The following is a 16,767-nucleotide window of genomic DNA, read 5'->3' on the forward strand; positions in this document are numbered from 1 at the left end:
TCAGGCCAGGAGGCCCATGATTTCATAAATATATGCCATGGACATTTTGAATATCAGTATACAGCTTCTGCTTTCTCTTCAAATGGTTAAACAGTTTCCCTTGTATAGTGGGCATGTGGCTAAGGATGGCATTTGAAGATACTTGGCTCTGTGCTTGGCTGTTCAACTTTCTCAGCATCCCTGTCAAGCAGTTTAATTATGCAAATGAGAACTCCTTAACAGAGGGGTTGGGGGAGGTGTGTCAGAGAGAAAGATTACAGAGAAGTGCTAGACAGGAATTAGGCCAAGAATATCCACACTTCCTATATTGAGAAAGCTCCAGGGATTTTTTTTCTTTCCCGCCAAGATAAAAAATAATTTGAAAGTCTGCTCTTTTAACTTCTTCTACAGTTTTCTTCTGTCATACTTCCTGTTCCAAAAAAAAAGTATAGATTTTTAAATGTTGGTTTTTGTTTTAGCTTCTAGAGTGTCTCTGTCTCCCTGTAAGAGAATGCCATAATAAAATAATAGTGGTGTGTTCATGTTAATTTTTTTAAGTGTTTAAGGATAAGAGAGTTTCCCTTGTTGCCTTCTTATGATATGTAGGTTCTAACTCAAAGATGGAATCTAATCCACAGAAAACGTATTTGACAAAGTATGACATCCATTCATGATAAAAAACCTCAACAAAGTAGGTTTAGTAGGTTTAGAGAGACCTCAACATAATCAAGGTCATATATGAAAAACCTACAGCTAATATCATCCCAAATGGGGAAAAACTGAGAGCTTTTCCTTTATGCTCAGGAACAAGAAAGGGATGTCCACTCTCACCACTTTTAATTAACATGGTACTAGAAGTCCCAGCCAGAGCAATCAGACAACAAAAAGAAATAAAAGGCATCCAAATCAGCAAGGAAGAAGTAAAACTTCCACTATTTTCAGATGACATAGTACTCTATACAGAAAACCTGAAAGACACCAGAAAACTGCTAGAACTGATAAATTCAGTAGGAGTTGAAGGATACAAAATCAACATGCAGAGATCTGTTGCATTTCTATACTCTAACGATGAAGCAGCAGAAAGAGAAGTTAAGGAATCAATGTCATTTATAATTGCACCAAAAATAATAAAATACCCAGGAATAAATCTAAGCAAACACATGAAACACCTGTACTCTGAAAACTATGAAACAGTGATGAAAGAAATTGAAGATGACACCAAGAAATGGAAAGACATTCCATGCTCATGGATTGAAAGAACAGATATTGTTAAAATGTCTATACTCCCTAAATCAATCTATACATTTAATGCAATCCCTATCAAAATAGCACTAGCATTCTTCACAGAACTAGAACAAACAATCCTAAAATTTGTATGGAGCCACAAAAGATCCCAAATAGCCAAAGCAATGTTGAAAAAGGAAAGTAGAGCTGGAAGCATCATGATTCCATAATTCAGTTATATTACAAAGCTGTAGTAATCAAAACCATATGCTATTGGTACAAAAATGTATCTGCAGAATAGAAAAACCAGAAATAAACCTTCAATTATGTGGTCCATTAATCTCCAACAAAGCAGTAAAGAATATCCAAATGGAAAAAGACTGTCTCTTCAATAAATGGTGTTTGGAAAACTGGACAGCAACATGCAAAAGAATGAAACTGGACCACCTTCTTACACCATATACAAAAATAAATTCAAAACAGATGCAAGACCAAAATGTGAGACCTGAAACCACAAAAAATTTCCTAGAAGTGAACACTGGCAGTAGCTACTTTGACATCAGCCATAGAAACTTCTTTCTAGTTATATCTGCTGAGACAAAGGAAACAAAAGGAAAAATAAACTGTTGGGACTGCATAAAAATTAAAAGGTTCTGCACAGTGAAAGAAATGATCAACAAAGTAAAATGGGAGAAGACATTTGCAAATGACATACCCAATAAAGAGTTATTATCCACAATATATAAAGAACTTATACCACTCAATACCCAAAAAACAAATAATCCAATTAAAAATGGACAGAAGACATGACTAGACATTTTTCCAAGGAAGAAAGACATTTTGCCAAGGAAGATGGCCAAAGGAAATATCAAAAGATCCTCAACATCTCTTATCACCAGGGAAATTCAAATCAAAACTATAATGAGACATCACCTCACACCTGTCACAATGGCTAAAATCAACAACACAAGAAATGACAGGTATTGGCAAGGATGTGAGAAAGGGGAACACTCTTGAACTGTTGGTGGTTATGCAAACTGGTACAGCCACTCTGAGAAAGAGTATGGAGGTTCCTCAAAAAGTTAGAAATAGGACTGTCCTATGATCCACTAATTTCACTACTGGGTATTTACCCAAAGAATACAACAATACTAATTCAAAGGGATATGTGCACCCTGAAGTTTATAGCAGCAGTATTTACAATAGTCAAATTATGAAAGCAACCCAAGTGTCCGTCGACTGATGAATGGATAAAGAAGATGTGGTATGTATATACAATAGTATATTACTCAACCATAAAAATGAAATCTTGTCCTTTGTAACAACATGGATAGAGCTAGAGAATATTATGCTAAGTGAAATAAGTGAGTCAGAAAAAAGACAAATACCATATAATTTCACTCATATGTGGAATTTAAGAAACAAATGAGCAAAGAGAGAGAGAGAGAGAGAAAGGCAAAAAAAAAAAAAAAAGAACGGAAGAAAAGAAAAACAGAGTTCTCTTAATTACAGAGAACAGACTGATTACCAGAAGGGAGTTGGGGTGGGGGGGGATGGATGAAATAGGTGATGGGGATTAAGAAGAGCAACTTGTGATAAACCCTGGGTGATGTGGGGAAATGCTGAATCACTGCGTTGTACACTTGAAACTAATATTACACTGTATGTTAGCTAAATGGAATTTAAATTAAAACTTTAAAAAAAAGAATATAATGGTGGTGTTGGTGGGAATAGCAATGGATCCCCCTCCAGGTATGTCTTGTGCTCTAAGGTCTAACTGACCTAACAGTCTTGGGACAGGACTGGCCATAGCTGCCCAGTATGAGTATAGCTTCCTTGGAGAGATGTAGACCCATAGAACAAGGACTAAAGAGGTTAATACTCACACAGCCAATATCCAGCTGTGTCTTGTTCAGTAATGTAAATATTTGACTTTATTGACTTGTGTAATGAAAATCTGTCAAAATCTTTATAGAGTTCAACTATAAAACACAGTATATTAAATAAATAATAAATAAAACACAGTATCTCAAAATTTTAATGCATAAGCAAAATCATATAAATTCTCAGGGACAGATTTCCTCATACATAATTAAAACTCTTCCAACTCAACAAATATTTGTAGAGGACCCACTACTTGCTTAAAACAATGCTAGGCCCTAGACACATGAGGATGAGTAAAACAGACACAAGTCCTTCCCCTAATGGAACAGGGCATTGGTAGTGGAGACAAATAGCACATATATTAATCACATAGGTAGAAACTGTATAAGGTCAATCAAGGAAAAGAATGGTTTTCTAGAAATAACAAAAATAACTTAGTATAAATAAGGTGGTCAGGAATGGTCTCTGGAGAGAGTAGCATTTGATCTGAGACCTGGGAAATGAGTATAAGCTAATTGGATGAAGAGAGAAGCTAAGGGAGTTCCAGGTGGAAGGAGCAGCAAAGAGAACATTCCAGAATAGGAATGACTACTAATTATCTGAAGAGTTTTTTTTAGTTCCTTCAGTACAAGAACTATGTCTTACTTATTTTTATATCCCAGAAACCTAGCGTAAAACCTGGCATTCAATAGGTGCTCAGTGGATGTTCACTGGGTAACTATTGTTAACTTTTCTTATAAAATAAAACATGACAAAATGGAATTAATTTAGAACTCAATATGACTGATTTTTACACTCAAATTAAGCAGTCATTTGGAGGAGTCATGGAAACCCCTGGAAGTAGCTTTGGGAAAAATGGGTTGGATTGAGGGCTCAGGTAATAAGAGCAGAGAGGATTTCTAAGCAATTTACTCATATGGCTCCTCCTCCGGGTAGCTTCCTCTAACCCTTCCATAGGCATTGAGTACCCTTCTTTTGGCTTTAGTATTCTACAACTATCTAGTGGTATTCACCATATATTATTCTTAGGATTTCAGTGGGCTTCCTGCCTTCTGCACTACACTATACTACACTGTATTACAGTGAGGGGATGACTCATGACTTTATTTCTTATGAAAAATGGGTATCTTATAAATGCCTGATGAATGAATAAGTGATATTAAGTTGGCAGGGATGAGGTGAAGCCTCTTAAGAACACTTGGTGACATCCTGATGTCTCCTGGCATCACAATCCTAAATATATTCATCACATTGAATATTCATGAAAATTCAAATATCCATACAACACTTGTCCAGAAAGTGGTTTTAACATGAAAAGACAAGTGTATCCAGCTATTTAAAATAAGTTCCCTTAAAAAAAGTTCCCTTAAAATCAACATTTCACTGTAAGGTAAGTGGGATGACTGTTTATTGGATGACTAAGACAGGAAAATTGATGGATACAGGTAAAGAGGGCTTTGGGCAGAAGAACATGTAGTTCTGCTTTTACAAGCACTCCTGCTAAAAATACACATAGAAAATGCACCTGTTAGAAGGGACATAATAATCATTACAGAACTAAGCATTAAAAGCTCTCATTTAATAACCAATTCCTTTTAAAAACAGTGAATAAGCTTACAGATCATAGTCAATGATATTCAATCAATATTTGTCATTACCCTACACAAGCCTTCAAGCTCATCATCACTCATGTGTCATGATGCATGTGTACATGCATGCCACACACGCACACACATATAAATTACACATATACCTAATCCACATGTTACTAAAAAGGCAATGAGAACAATAGATACCCTTACAAGACCACGATGCATAGGGTTTGGAAATAAAGGATAAAGGTTGTCTTGCTGATCGTTCTGAAGACAACACTGCTTAACCTTTACATAAATTTTTATAGTTGCAATAATTCTAAATTATGTCCATCCCCCCAACCTGGAAAACATGGAATACTTTTTAAAATATATTTTATGTATTTAGTACAAAATAAATAATTGTTTTTCTCAATAGTCCTCTTCCAAGAAAAGATCAAGAACACCAAAGCCTATGTCTTCCAGAAAATTTAACTCTGAAAAAACAAGCAGTTCATTTAAAGAGGAAAGAAGAGGGAGACACAAAAGGTGAAGCTGGAGAGGTACGAAGAGGTCAGACTAAAAGATGCCTCATAGGTTAAACAGAACTTCAGGTTTACCTTAGAGGGAAAGGGAAGCCATGGAAGGGACACCTTTGTCCCTTTTAGGTAGGTCACTATGGAAGCTTAGGAGAACTGATAAAACTGGAGATAAGAATTGTGAGTTTGTTATTTTAGTGTAGACCAGAGATAAGAAGGGTCTGAAACATGGCATGGTAATTGGGGTAAAGTTAAAGGTGAGCAAAAGGATTTGTGAGGTATAGTTGCCAAATATCTATTGGGTCTAAGATGTGAAAGGCATGGAAGAATCATCCACTTTTCAAGTTTCTACCTTGGTGACTAGATATGCAATAATGACAGTGAAAAAAAGGTGAGGACACAAGAGCAGGTTTAGAGGAGAGTACGACAAATTTAGTTTGGAGCATGTTGATTTTGACATTCTTATGGGACAATTAAGATACATTTGGACATATGAGTCTAAATGTTGGGGAGGGGATATTCTTTGAGCTGAAAATGTACATCTTGGAGACACCAGCATACAGGCAGCAATTCAAACCATAAAAGGTTACATGGGATAATCTGGGATGAAGCAAGAGTGTGTGTATATATACACACACACACACACACACATATATGTATATATGTATGGCATCAAAGGGCTGTTGGCCAGAGATTAAATTTGGGTAACCCCAACAATTAAGGATAGGAAAAATAAGAGAAATCCACAAAGAATATAGGAAAGAAATAGAGAGGTCTAAGATGAACAAGGGACATCCAAGGAAGAGAGAGTTTTAAGATGTGAAAGAGGTAAACAAAGCTAAAAAATATCATAGTAATATCATAGTTGTCCAGTGAGAACGAGAACATATTCATTAAGTTATACAATTATCAGGTCACTAATGACCTTAGTAAGAGCAATTTCATTGGAGTGACTTGTGAGATGACCGGGTCTTTGGAAAATAAAAATTGCAGGCTATCGTTTTGAAACTTTTGGTTGACATAGGTGCCTAATTTTCTAAATTACACAGGTAGAGATAAGGGGGGTTTCAGTTAGATTTGGGGATGTTTTATTTAATAAATAATTGAAAAAGTCAAATAAAATATAGGTAAAGCATTATCCAGTGGATCGAATCTCTTTAATTTTGAGTAACTATTTTGCATGTTTCTGCTATATACAAGATACGGTTTTTCCTCAAAGTTATCTTCATTCTGTTTCAGTTGAGGGCATAACTCCTAAGTAGCCCAAAGGTCACTGAGTGTACTGGCTTCCTTTATTATTTTAATTGTAGAAGATGTAGTCTCCAGATGTCCAGAGCTTCTGATTAATGGTAACGATGACCTACCACAGTGAACATAGAATACAGAATACTTAAAATTTCTTTCTATAGCAATATGTTTAACTTGTTTACATCAAAATTGGGAAAAAAAAACAAGCCAAGGAGAAACAGATCATGTCCCAATAAATCTGTAGCAATAAAGAGTAGCCAAGCAGCTGGGGGCTATTATATCCCAAGCTGATATTTCTCCTGGTCAAAAAAGTTGTTGGAGATTTCTGGTGACCAAGTAGAAAGGGCAAAATTTCTATCATCTTGGAAGAAAAAATAACTTGGAATCAACAAAAGAACAATTTTTTAAACATATGTTTTATATTTGTTAATTGTATCTTCTTTCTTTTGTAAATCCCCTATAAAAATGCTGATATTTGAGAATGTCATATCTTTTCCTACCCTCTGGATGTGACTTGTTGTCTTGCAAAGGGCTAAAATTATCAGGAGCAAGGTACTTTGTGAAATTAAGTTCTGTCTGAGTACACCTCCGTAATTAAACTGGCATATACATTTAGGTGTTAACAAAGGATTGGTTGAAAAGTCACAATGTCTTCAAAACACAAGTTTGAATCTCAGTGATGACATAGGCTCTCAAAAGCAAATTTGTACTGCCAGATGGCAGTTGCTGGTCCATCACACCTGGGTTGGGTCCTGATGCTGCCAGCTGGTTTTCTCATGGAGGCTTTTCAGCTCTCATGATACTTCAGCTTAGCATGGAAGAATAGAGATTTGGGGGCCAGAAAGACCAGAGTTCTGCCACTCCTGCTTATTGTGTATGACCTTGGAAAAGTTCTTTAGTCTGTCTACACTCATTAAAATGGGAAGATATATAGTACCCATTAGGTTTGGGAAATAAATAAGGATGGTGCTTAACATCTGACAAGTACTCAATGTTACCCTTATATTTATATTTTCATTCATATTATCCAATTATGTGGATAGGTCAGCTTTAAAGATATTAGTCAACAAAAATATCATAGTCACCACCATCATTATCATCATCTTTCACTGTATCCTCAACCTGTGACATTAACTGAAGGCTTGTTGAGAACCAGACACAAGGAATATACTGGAAAAAGCATGCAATATAAGACTGCTCTTCAGAGATAGGTAATCTGATTGAGGAGCCAGGGCATACACATTTTAAAAAGAGAAAATACCAATGAAAAGGGATTTATGTTTTCTGTCACATGGACAGTTCAGATAAACAGTATCAAAGGTACATGATCACTGTGTCTGGGAGTGGCAGAGGAGGACTTCCCCGTAAGAGATGAATAAAAAGAATGCAGGGGAATGAACGTTATGGGTCAGGGGAAAAGCAATATTTAAAACATGTTACATAGACAGCCTAATTTCTGCAGAATATTTATATAGAGCAAATGAAGTATAAATTTAGAGAGATGGACGGAGGCCTTTGCAATAAGAACTAATTCTAGAATTTATCTTTTATAAGAGGAATTTCTTACCTGCATTGTCTACTCTGGGGACCAGAATTTTTTTTTTAATTTTTTTAATGTTTATTTATTTTTTAAGGAGAGAGACAGTGTGTGAATGGGGGAGAAGCAGAAGAGAAGGAGACACAGAATCTTAAGCAGGCTCCAGGCTCTGAGTTGTCAGCACAGAGCCCAACACGGAGCTGGAACTCACGAACCGTAAGATCATGACCTGAGCTGAAAAAAGATGCTTAACTGACTGAGCCACACAAGTGCCCCAGAATTTTTATTATAATAGTTAATTGAGGTGCATAAAGCCTAGATATTTATAATAATAGCTGGAGAATTGTTAATCCAAAACTTTATAAAGACTACTAAAAGAATAAATAAAGAGCCACACCAGGGGATAGTAGAAAGAATCACTACATATGTGATGTAGAGCATAACTGGGTTCAAATCCTGATTCTTATACTTTCTATCTATATGCACTTATAGTAAGACTCTTTTAAGGCTTATTTTGAAGAGTTGCAACAACCTAATAGAGGTATGTGCCATATTGCATACTTCTACATACTCCAATTCCTCTTTGCCAAAAATGTGTACAAACTTTAGCCAAGCACATACTTCTGGGGTGGTCTGGTCTGTAGCTCTCATCTGGAGTACTTCAGAAGCTATTAATATTGTTCATGCTACATATTGCTCTCTTAGCACAATGGTTGCATTGGGATGGCCACTTCAGCGATTGAGTCACACCATTTGAAGATTATATTTGCTTACTACATCTTCATTACTGTCAGGAATTTGTGTCTTTCCTATCTGGTTTACAAAATACCTACTGCTGATCATACACTGCTCCCTCCTGTCTTAGGGTTCGACACTGTTCTGGTTCTTGAATGTGTCCTAATCTCTCTTCACTTTTCCTTGGTCTAATGCAGTTCCCTGGCTGGAAAAGGGGCTGTTGTGAGAAGGGAATTAAATGACCCTTTTTCTTTTTGGTTAGGAAAAGTAACTACTTTACTGAGGGGGGAGTGTCATGAGAAGAGATGGGGCATAAGAAGAGTTCAGATTATTGAGAAAACACATCAAGCTTTGGATCAGGTTAGAACTAGAAGCGTGTCACTACTGTCCATATGCCCATGCAACCACCTACCAGCTTTGTATCCTTGGCCAAGTCTTTTTCTTTAGGGCATGGTTCTCTTCTGCATAATGAGGAAAATACTAGCATGTAATTTGTAGAGCTGATATTTGGGTTAACAAAAACTAATCCAAGGAAAATTCTTGGTATGTGCCTCACCAATAATAAGTACTCTACCTATGCCAGCCTACTATTCCAATTTATAGTTGAAACTCAGAAAACTACCCCAAGCTTACACAGTGTCAGAGAAGATTCTGACTGATATCTAACTATAAAACTGATTTAGTTTCACAATACTACACTGCCAACTTAAATATTCTGATTAGCTCCCATATATGTACTTCAACTCTTTCTTTTTTTTTTTTAATACCTCCACACCCCTCCCCCATGTTTAACCATTTCACTGTTGAAACTTCAGTAGGCTCCCTCACTTTCCTGTTTGTTTTTCTGTACTTTCTTCAGAGTATTTTCAACCTTGGATTGACTTTCTAGTCCATCTGTCCATTCAAACAGTAAGCCAGATGCACTATCAGTAGCCCTGTGTGTATTTGAAAATTGCATACTATAAGCTTTAAAAAATTACACACATTTTGGGGCGCCTGGGTGGCGCAGTCGGTTAAGCGTCCGACTTCAGCCAGGTCACGATCTCGCGGTCCGTGAGTTCGAGCCCCACGTCAGGCTCTGGGGCTGATGGCTCAGAGCCTGGAGCCTGTTTCCGATTCTGTGTCTCCCTCTGTCTCTGCCCCTCCCCCGTTCATGCTCTGTCTCTCTCTGTCCCAAAAATAAATAAACGTTGAAAAAAAAAATGTCATTTTCAGTTCCTATAGTATCATTTTATTTACTCTGTTTTATAAGGAGTAGTATTGCCCAGTTATATGAAAACTGATTTTTATATTCACGATCTCTAAATGTGTGTAATTTTTTATTTTTTTTTAATTTTTTTTTCAACGTTTATTTATTTTTGGGACAGAGAGAGACAGAGCATGAACGGGGGAGGGGCAGAGAGAGAGGGAGACACAGAATCGGAAACAGGCTCCAGGCTCTGAGCCATCAGCCCCAGAGCCTGACGTGGGGCTCGAACTCACGGACCGCGAGATCGTGACCTGGCTGAAGTCGGACGCTTAACCGACTGCGCCACCCAGGCGCCCCGAAAATGACATTTTTAAAATACAGTTTTAAACATTTTATTATTTCTAGTAGCTACTTTGAATATATATTATAGAAAAATGTAAAATTAAAAAATTATATATATATGTGTATATATATATATATATATATATATATATATATAGTTTCCCCATTTATTCTGCCCTTATTGGATGTTATTAATTTCATTCATATTTAGATTTTAAGCCCTCTGTGGAATTCTAGAACTAAATGAAAGTTAATAATTTTGTTATACCAGTTTGGCCTTTCCTTCCTCCTTTTAATACTAAATACTACACACAGGTTATGATTTTAATGGAATAAATATCTTTACCCTTCTCCAGGGTCTCCACAGCATGCTTTATCTAGTTCTCATTGTAACGTTTAACTACTGCTCTACATGATTTTCTCTACTACCAGACAATCAGCTCCTTGAAGGTTGTTAAGTTAGTTTTATTTGCAGATCTCTAGTATCATCCCATATAATCTGATAGTTGAGCTTCTAGTGCTCAAGTGATTTAAAAATTCATCTCCATACAAAAACATGCACATGCATGTTTATAGCAGTTTTATCCATATCCTTAAAAGCTAGGAGTAACCAAGATTTCCCTTAATAGGTGTGTGGATGTGCAACCTGTGGTCATCTACACAGAATACTATTAAATGATAAAAGAAAAAAAGAACTATCACACCACACAAAGACAGGGATTAACGCCAAATGAATTCTGTTAAGTGAAAAAACCTAATGTGAAAAGGCCAAATACCGAATGATTCCAATTATGTGACATTCTGTAAAAAGGAAAAACTAGAGAGACAGTAAACAGAGCAGTACTTGCCAGGAGTCAAGGGTTGGGAGGGAGGATTGAATAGGTGAAGGACAAGGGGTTTTTTTTTTTTTTTTTTTGTGGGCAAAACTATCCCTTGTGATACTGTACTGATGGATACATGACACAATACACTTGTTAAAGTTCAAAAAGCTTTACAGCACCAAGAGTAAACCTTAATATACAAAATTTTATTTTATTTTATTTTATTTTTAAAAAAAATTTTTTTTCAACGTTTATTTATTTTTGGGACAGAGAGAGCATGAACGGGGGAGGGGCAGAGAGAGAGGGAGACACAGAATCGGAACCAGGCTCCAGGCTCTGAGCCATCAGCCCAGAGCCTGATGCGGGGCTCGAACTCACGGACCGCGAGATCGTGACCTGGCTGAAGTCGGACGCTTAACCGACTGCACCACCCAGGCGCCCCAATATACAAAATTTTAAAAAACTCATTCAGGTGGTTCAGCAATCTTGGGATTGCTGGGATGTAATACAGAATCTGAGCAAAGAATCTAACTATCGCACATGTACAAAACAACTTCAGTGAACGGGGTGGAGGAAAAGGGAGTTGAAATAATTAGCTCTGGAAATGAACGCACTCTGCATAGCTAAAAGCAAAAGGAACTGCACATAAGCCCTGTCCTCTGTAAAGTTGTTTCTCATGGTGGTATAGGTTAACAATTTTGAAACCACTAGAGATACACGGTGGAACTGAACAATTAAGCAAATACATAGTTATGGTGGGAGCCAGATATTTCTCACTGTTGAGGTGAAAGTTTACAGGTAAGTAGAAAGAGAAGTTGAGAAGATCAATATGGTCATGGATTCGAGTTGCAGACAACATGAACTCATGTTTAGCTGAATATAGATAGAGAAGGCTATATATAGAAATACATATGTGTATGTGTACCCAGGTTAATATAAACACATATTTTGTTTGTTATGTCAGTGAGAGAACCTAATGATACTCCAGTAGCAATGAGCACAACTAGCACTTAGAACATCAACAGGAGTATCTCTGTGGAACTGGGGAGTTCAATGGAAAGATTCTAGCATCCTGCTTCTGCAAAAAAAAAGAAAAAATTGAAAATAGATGAATTGAAGAGGGTAAAAAGTGATTTCACTTTACCCATGTCATCGCTACCCTAAGATCCCCTTCAGCCCATGATTTCTCCCACAGAGGAAAGTGACAGCAGAGTGGCCAACTTCCCCAGTCTTGTGGAACACTGCCTTTGAGGCCCACTTCTGTCTTGCATCACCCAAATCACTGAGAGGATCAGCACCTCTCAGTAGTCTGGAGGTGCGAGGAGCAGAGAAAGGGGCATGAGCTCACAAAAATCATGCACATATTTCAAAAACTGGCCACAGATCCTATGGACTTCATCAGTCAGTAGGCTTGCAGACTTCATCTAGAGGCCCAACCATTAACCCCATGGGACTCCTCACTTGCAGCTCTCTCCCAACGGCAGACATGAACCAAAAGCTCTTTGCATGCACCCAGGATAACACACATGAACCTCTACAGGGAGCCTGCCTGTTTTCCTGTCGATAGGACACATGAGCCTCCACATATGGTGAGCTCAAGGTTCCACAGAAGGCACATACAAGTTCCCAGAGACAGCACATGACATCAGTAGCTGGTTCAATTCTGTAGAATGGGGGAGAAGGCACACAACCTTGAACACTTAAGGACAGTGCCATGGAGAATATAAATGAGAGGATTTATAAATGTACACACATATACATTTGTGTGTGTGTGTGTATAAAAACGTACACACAGGATGTGTACATAGGTCTAATTCTGTGGGATCAAGAGATGGTGTACAATGCTAGGACTTCTTTGCCAAGAGGAATTAAGAATAGGGTAGCCACATCCACAAAAAAGGCCATAAAATCTTTAAGTGGGCTGGCTAATGAAGGTCCTTCTCTCATGAAGCCAGTCAGCAAAGACTGATGGAAGATATTACTTCTTCATATGTGAAGACAGAAACACAATACTTTGAGGAGCATGAAGAATCAAGGAACATAACACCACAAAGGAATAAAATAAAGCTCCAGTGGCTGACCCAAAGAAAAGGAGATCTACAATTTGCTTGACAAAGAAATCAAAATAATTGTCTTAAATTCAGCTACAAAAGAACAAAGACAACTAAAAAATTCAGGAAAACAATACATTAAAAAAGTGAATACTTAAAAAAAGAGATAGAAACCATAAAAAGGAACTATATAGAAATTTTGGAGCTGAAGAACACAATTACTGAACAACAACAATAATCAATAGAGAACTTAAACAATAGACTTGATCAAGTAGAAGAAGGAATCAGCAAACTCAAAGAGAGATTATTTGAAATTATCCAGTCAGAGGAACAGAAAGAAAAAAAGAATGAAAAAGACTGAAGGGAGTCTATGAGACTTTTGGCACATTAAACAACAACAACAATATATGTATTAAGCCTGTCTGAGCAAGAGTAGAGAAAGAGAAAAGGCAGAAAGTTTATTCACAGAAATAATGACAGAAGCTTCCCAAAGCTGGAAGGGAAATGAATATACAGATTCATGATACCCTAAGGACCCAGACTAGGTGAATAGTAAGAGATTTTCACCATGGCATGCTATAGCCAAAATGTCCAAAGTAAAAGACATAAATGCTGGTGAAGATGTGAAGAAATGGGGACACACATACATTGCTGGTGGGAATGAAAATTGATACAGCCACTTTGGAAGACTGGTTATTTCTTACAACACTAAATATACTCTTATCATGCAATCCAGCAAACATATTTCTTAATATTTATTCAAAAGAATCGAAAACTTGTGTCTACATAAAAACGTACATATAAATGTTTACAATATCTTTATTTATTATTGCCAGAACTTAGAAGCAACCAAAATATTCTTCGGTAGGTGAATGAGAAAATAAATTGTGGTATATACAGGTATAAAATATTAGGAATTCAAAAAAATGAGCTATCAAGCTAAGAGAAGATATGGAGTAAACTAAAATACATATTACTAAGAAAAGAAGCCAATCTGAGAAGGCTAAATACCATATGATGTCTAACATGACATTATTGAAAAGTAAAAATTATGGAGACAACCAAATGAGTGGCTGCCAGGGGTGGAGATAGAGAAGGGATGAATAGGCAGAGCACAGAGAAATCTTAGGGTATTACAATTATCCTGTATGATATTTTAACAATGGATATATCATTATACATTTGTTCGAATCCAGAGTGTACAGCATCATTAATGAACCCTAAGGTGAACTATGGTATTTTGATGATTAAGAGATCTTAATGTAGTTTTGTCCTTGGTAACACAAGTACCATTCTGGTGAGTAATGTTGATAACGGAGGAAGCTATGCATATATGAGGGGTATATGGAGTGTATGAAGTAGAATACACATTCTTCTCAAGCAATCACAGAATAGATCATACATTAGGCAAAAAACAAGACAAAAAATTTAAGAGGATTTAAAATAAGTTCAGATATCTTTTCCAACAAGAATGGTATAAAACTAGAAATCATTAACAGGAGGAATAATATAAAATTAATAAATTTGTGAAAATTAAACAATACCTCTTCTATAACCAATGAATCAGAAAGGAATAGAAAGGGAAATACAAGAGAATGAATCTTAAAAGTTTTCACACCAACAACAAAAATTTTTTGTAACTATGTATGGTGATGGATGTTAAGTAGATATTATGGTGATCATTTGTGATATATACAAATATCAAATCATTATGTTGTACGTCTGAAATCAATATGATGTTGTATTTGAATGATACCTCAATTAAAAATAATTATACACATATAAAAAAGGGAAATAAAAATGTATCTTGAAACAAATGAAAATGGAAACACAACATACCAAACACACAGAATGCAGCTAAAGTAGTTCTAAGAGGAAGGTTTTTTTTGTGTGTGTGATAAATGCATAAATGCAAGAAAGATCTCAAGTGAGCAATTTAACTTTACACTTAAGAAACTTGAGAAAGAAAACAAAGTCCAAAGTCAGCAGAAAAAGGAAATAATATTATAGCAGAAATAAATGAAATAGAGACTAGAAAAACAAAAGAAAAGAGTAATGAAAGTGTAAGCTAGTTTTTTGAAATTGTAAACTGAATTGACAAATCATTAAGACTAGTTAGTACAAAAAGAATAATCACCCAAATAAATAAAAGGATAAATGAAAGAGGAGATACAGCAACTTATACTGCAGAAATACAAAGGATCATAGAAGACTACTTTATAGTACAATTTATATAATAGACTACACCAACAATTGGGTATTTATATTTATATATATTTACATTTATTTAAATATAAATAAAGAGTATACCAACAAATGGGATCATCTAAAATAAGTGGATAAATTCCTAAGGGCCTACAATTTACTAAGACAAAGTCATGAAACATTAGAAAATACAAACAGACCTATTATTAGCATGGAGAGTGAATTAGTAATTAAAAACTTCCCCCTGCTCCCCCGCAAAAAAAAACATGGGGCTGAATGGCTGCACTGTTGATTCTACCAAACATTTAAAGAAAAATTAACAGAAGACCATGGGGGAGGGGAAGGGAAAAAAAAATTTAGAGATGGAGGGAGCCAAACTATAAGAGATTCTTAAAAACTGAGAATAAAATGAGGGTTGATGAGGGGTGGAGGGAGGGGAAAGTGGGTGTTGGGCATTGAGGAGGGCACCTGTTGGGATGAGCACTGGGTGTTGTATGGAAACCAATTTGACAATAAACTTCTTATTAAGAAAAATAAAAAATAAAAAAAAAAAAACAAAAACAACCAACTCTTAATGTGAAAAAAAATAAAGAAAAATTAACATCAGTCCTTCTCAAACTCATTTGAAAAAATGAAACAGAGGAAACACTTCCAAGATCATTTTATGAGACCAGTGTTATCTTGATACCAAAGCCAGACAAGATTCTCGAAGAAAATAAAATTACAGACCAATATCCCTGGTGAATACAGATGTAAAAACTCTCAACAAAATACTAGAAAACCAAATTCAACAGCACATTAAAAGAATCATACACCATGATCAGTGGGATTTATTCCTAGCACACAAACATGATTCGACACATACGAATCAATAAATGTATATACCACATGAACAGAATGAAGTATAAACATCGTACAATTATGTCAATAGATGTAGAAAAACTGAAAAAAATCAGTATCTTTTTGTGATAGAAACTCAAAAAATTAGGCACAGAAGGGATCTACTTCATTATAATAAATGTCACGTACCACAAGCTTACAGGTAACATCACACTCAATGTTGAAAAACTCAAAACTTTTCCCCCAAGATCAGTTACAAGAATACCCATTCTCACCACTTCTACTCAACATAGGAGTCGAGCAGTAAGGCATGAAAATAAAAGGCATTCAGATTAGAAAGGAAAAAGTAAAACCTGTCTGTAGATGACGTGTTATTATATATAGAAAACCATAAAGACTCAACTAAAAACTGTTAGAATAAACAAATTCAGTAAAGTTGCAGGATAACAATATCAACCTACAGATATCAGTTTCCAGGTTGTTTATATGCAGCAACAACAAACTGTTCAAACAAGAAATTGAGAAAACAAGCCCATTTATGATAGCATCAAAATACTTCAGAATAAATTTAGCCAAGGAGGTAAAGATCTTCACATTGATAA

The sequence above is a fragment of the Leopardus geoffroyi genome, chromosome A1 (genome assembly GCF_018350155.1).
Source record: "Leopardus geoffroyi isolate Oge1 chromosome A1, O.geoffroyi_Oge1_pat1.0, whole genome shotgun sequence".
In the NCBI taxonomy this organism is placed as follows: Eukaryota; Metazoa; Chordata; class Mammalia; order Carnivora; family Felidae; genus Leopardus; species Leopardus geoffroyi.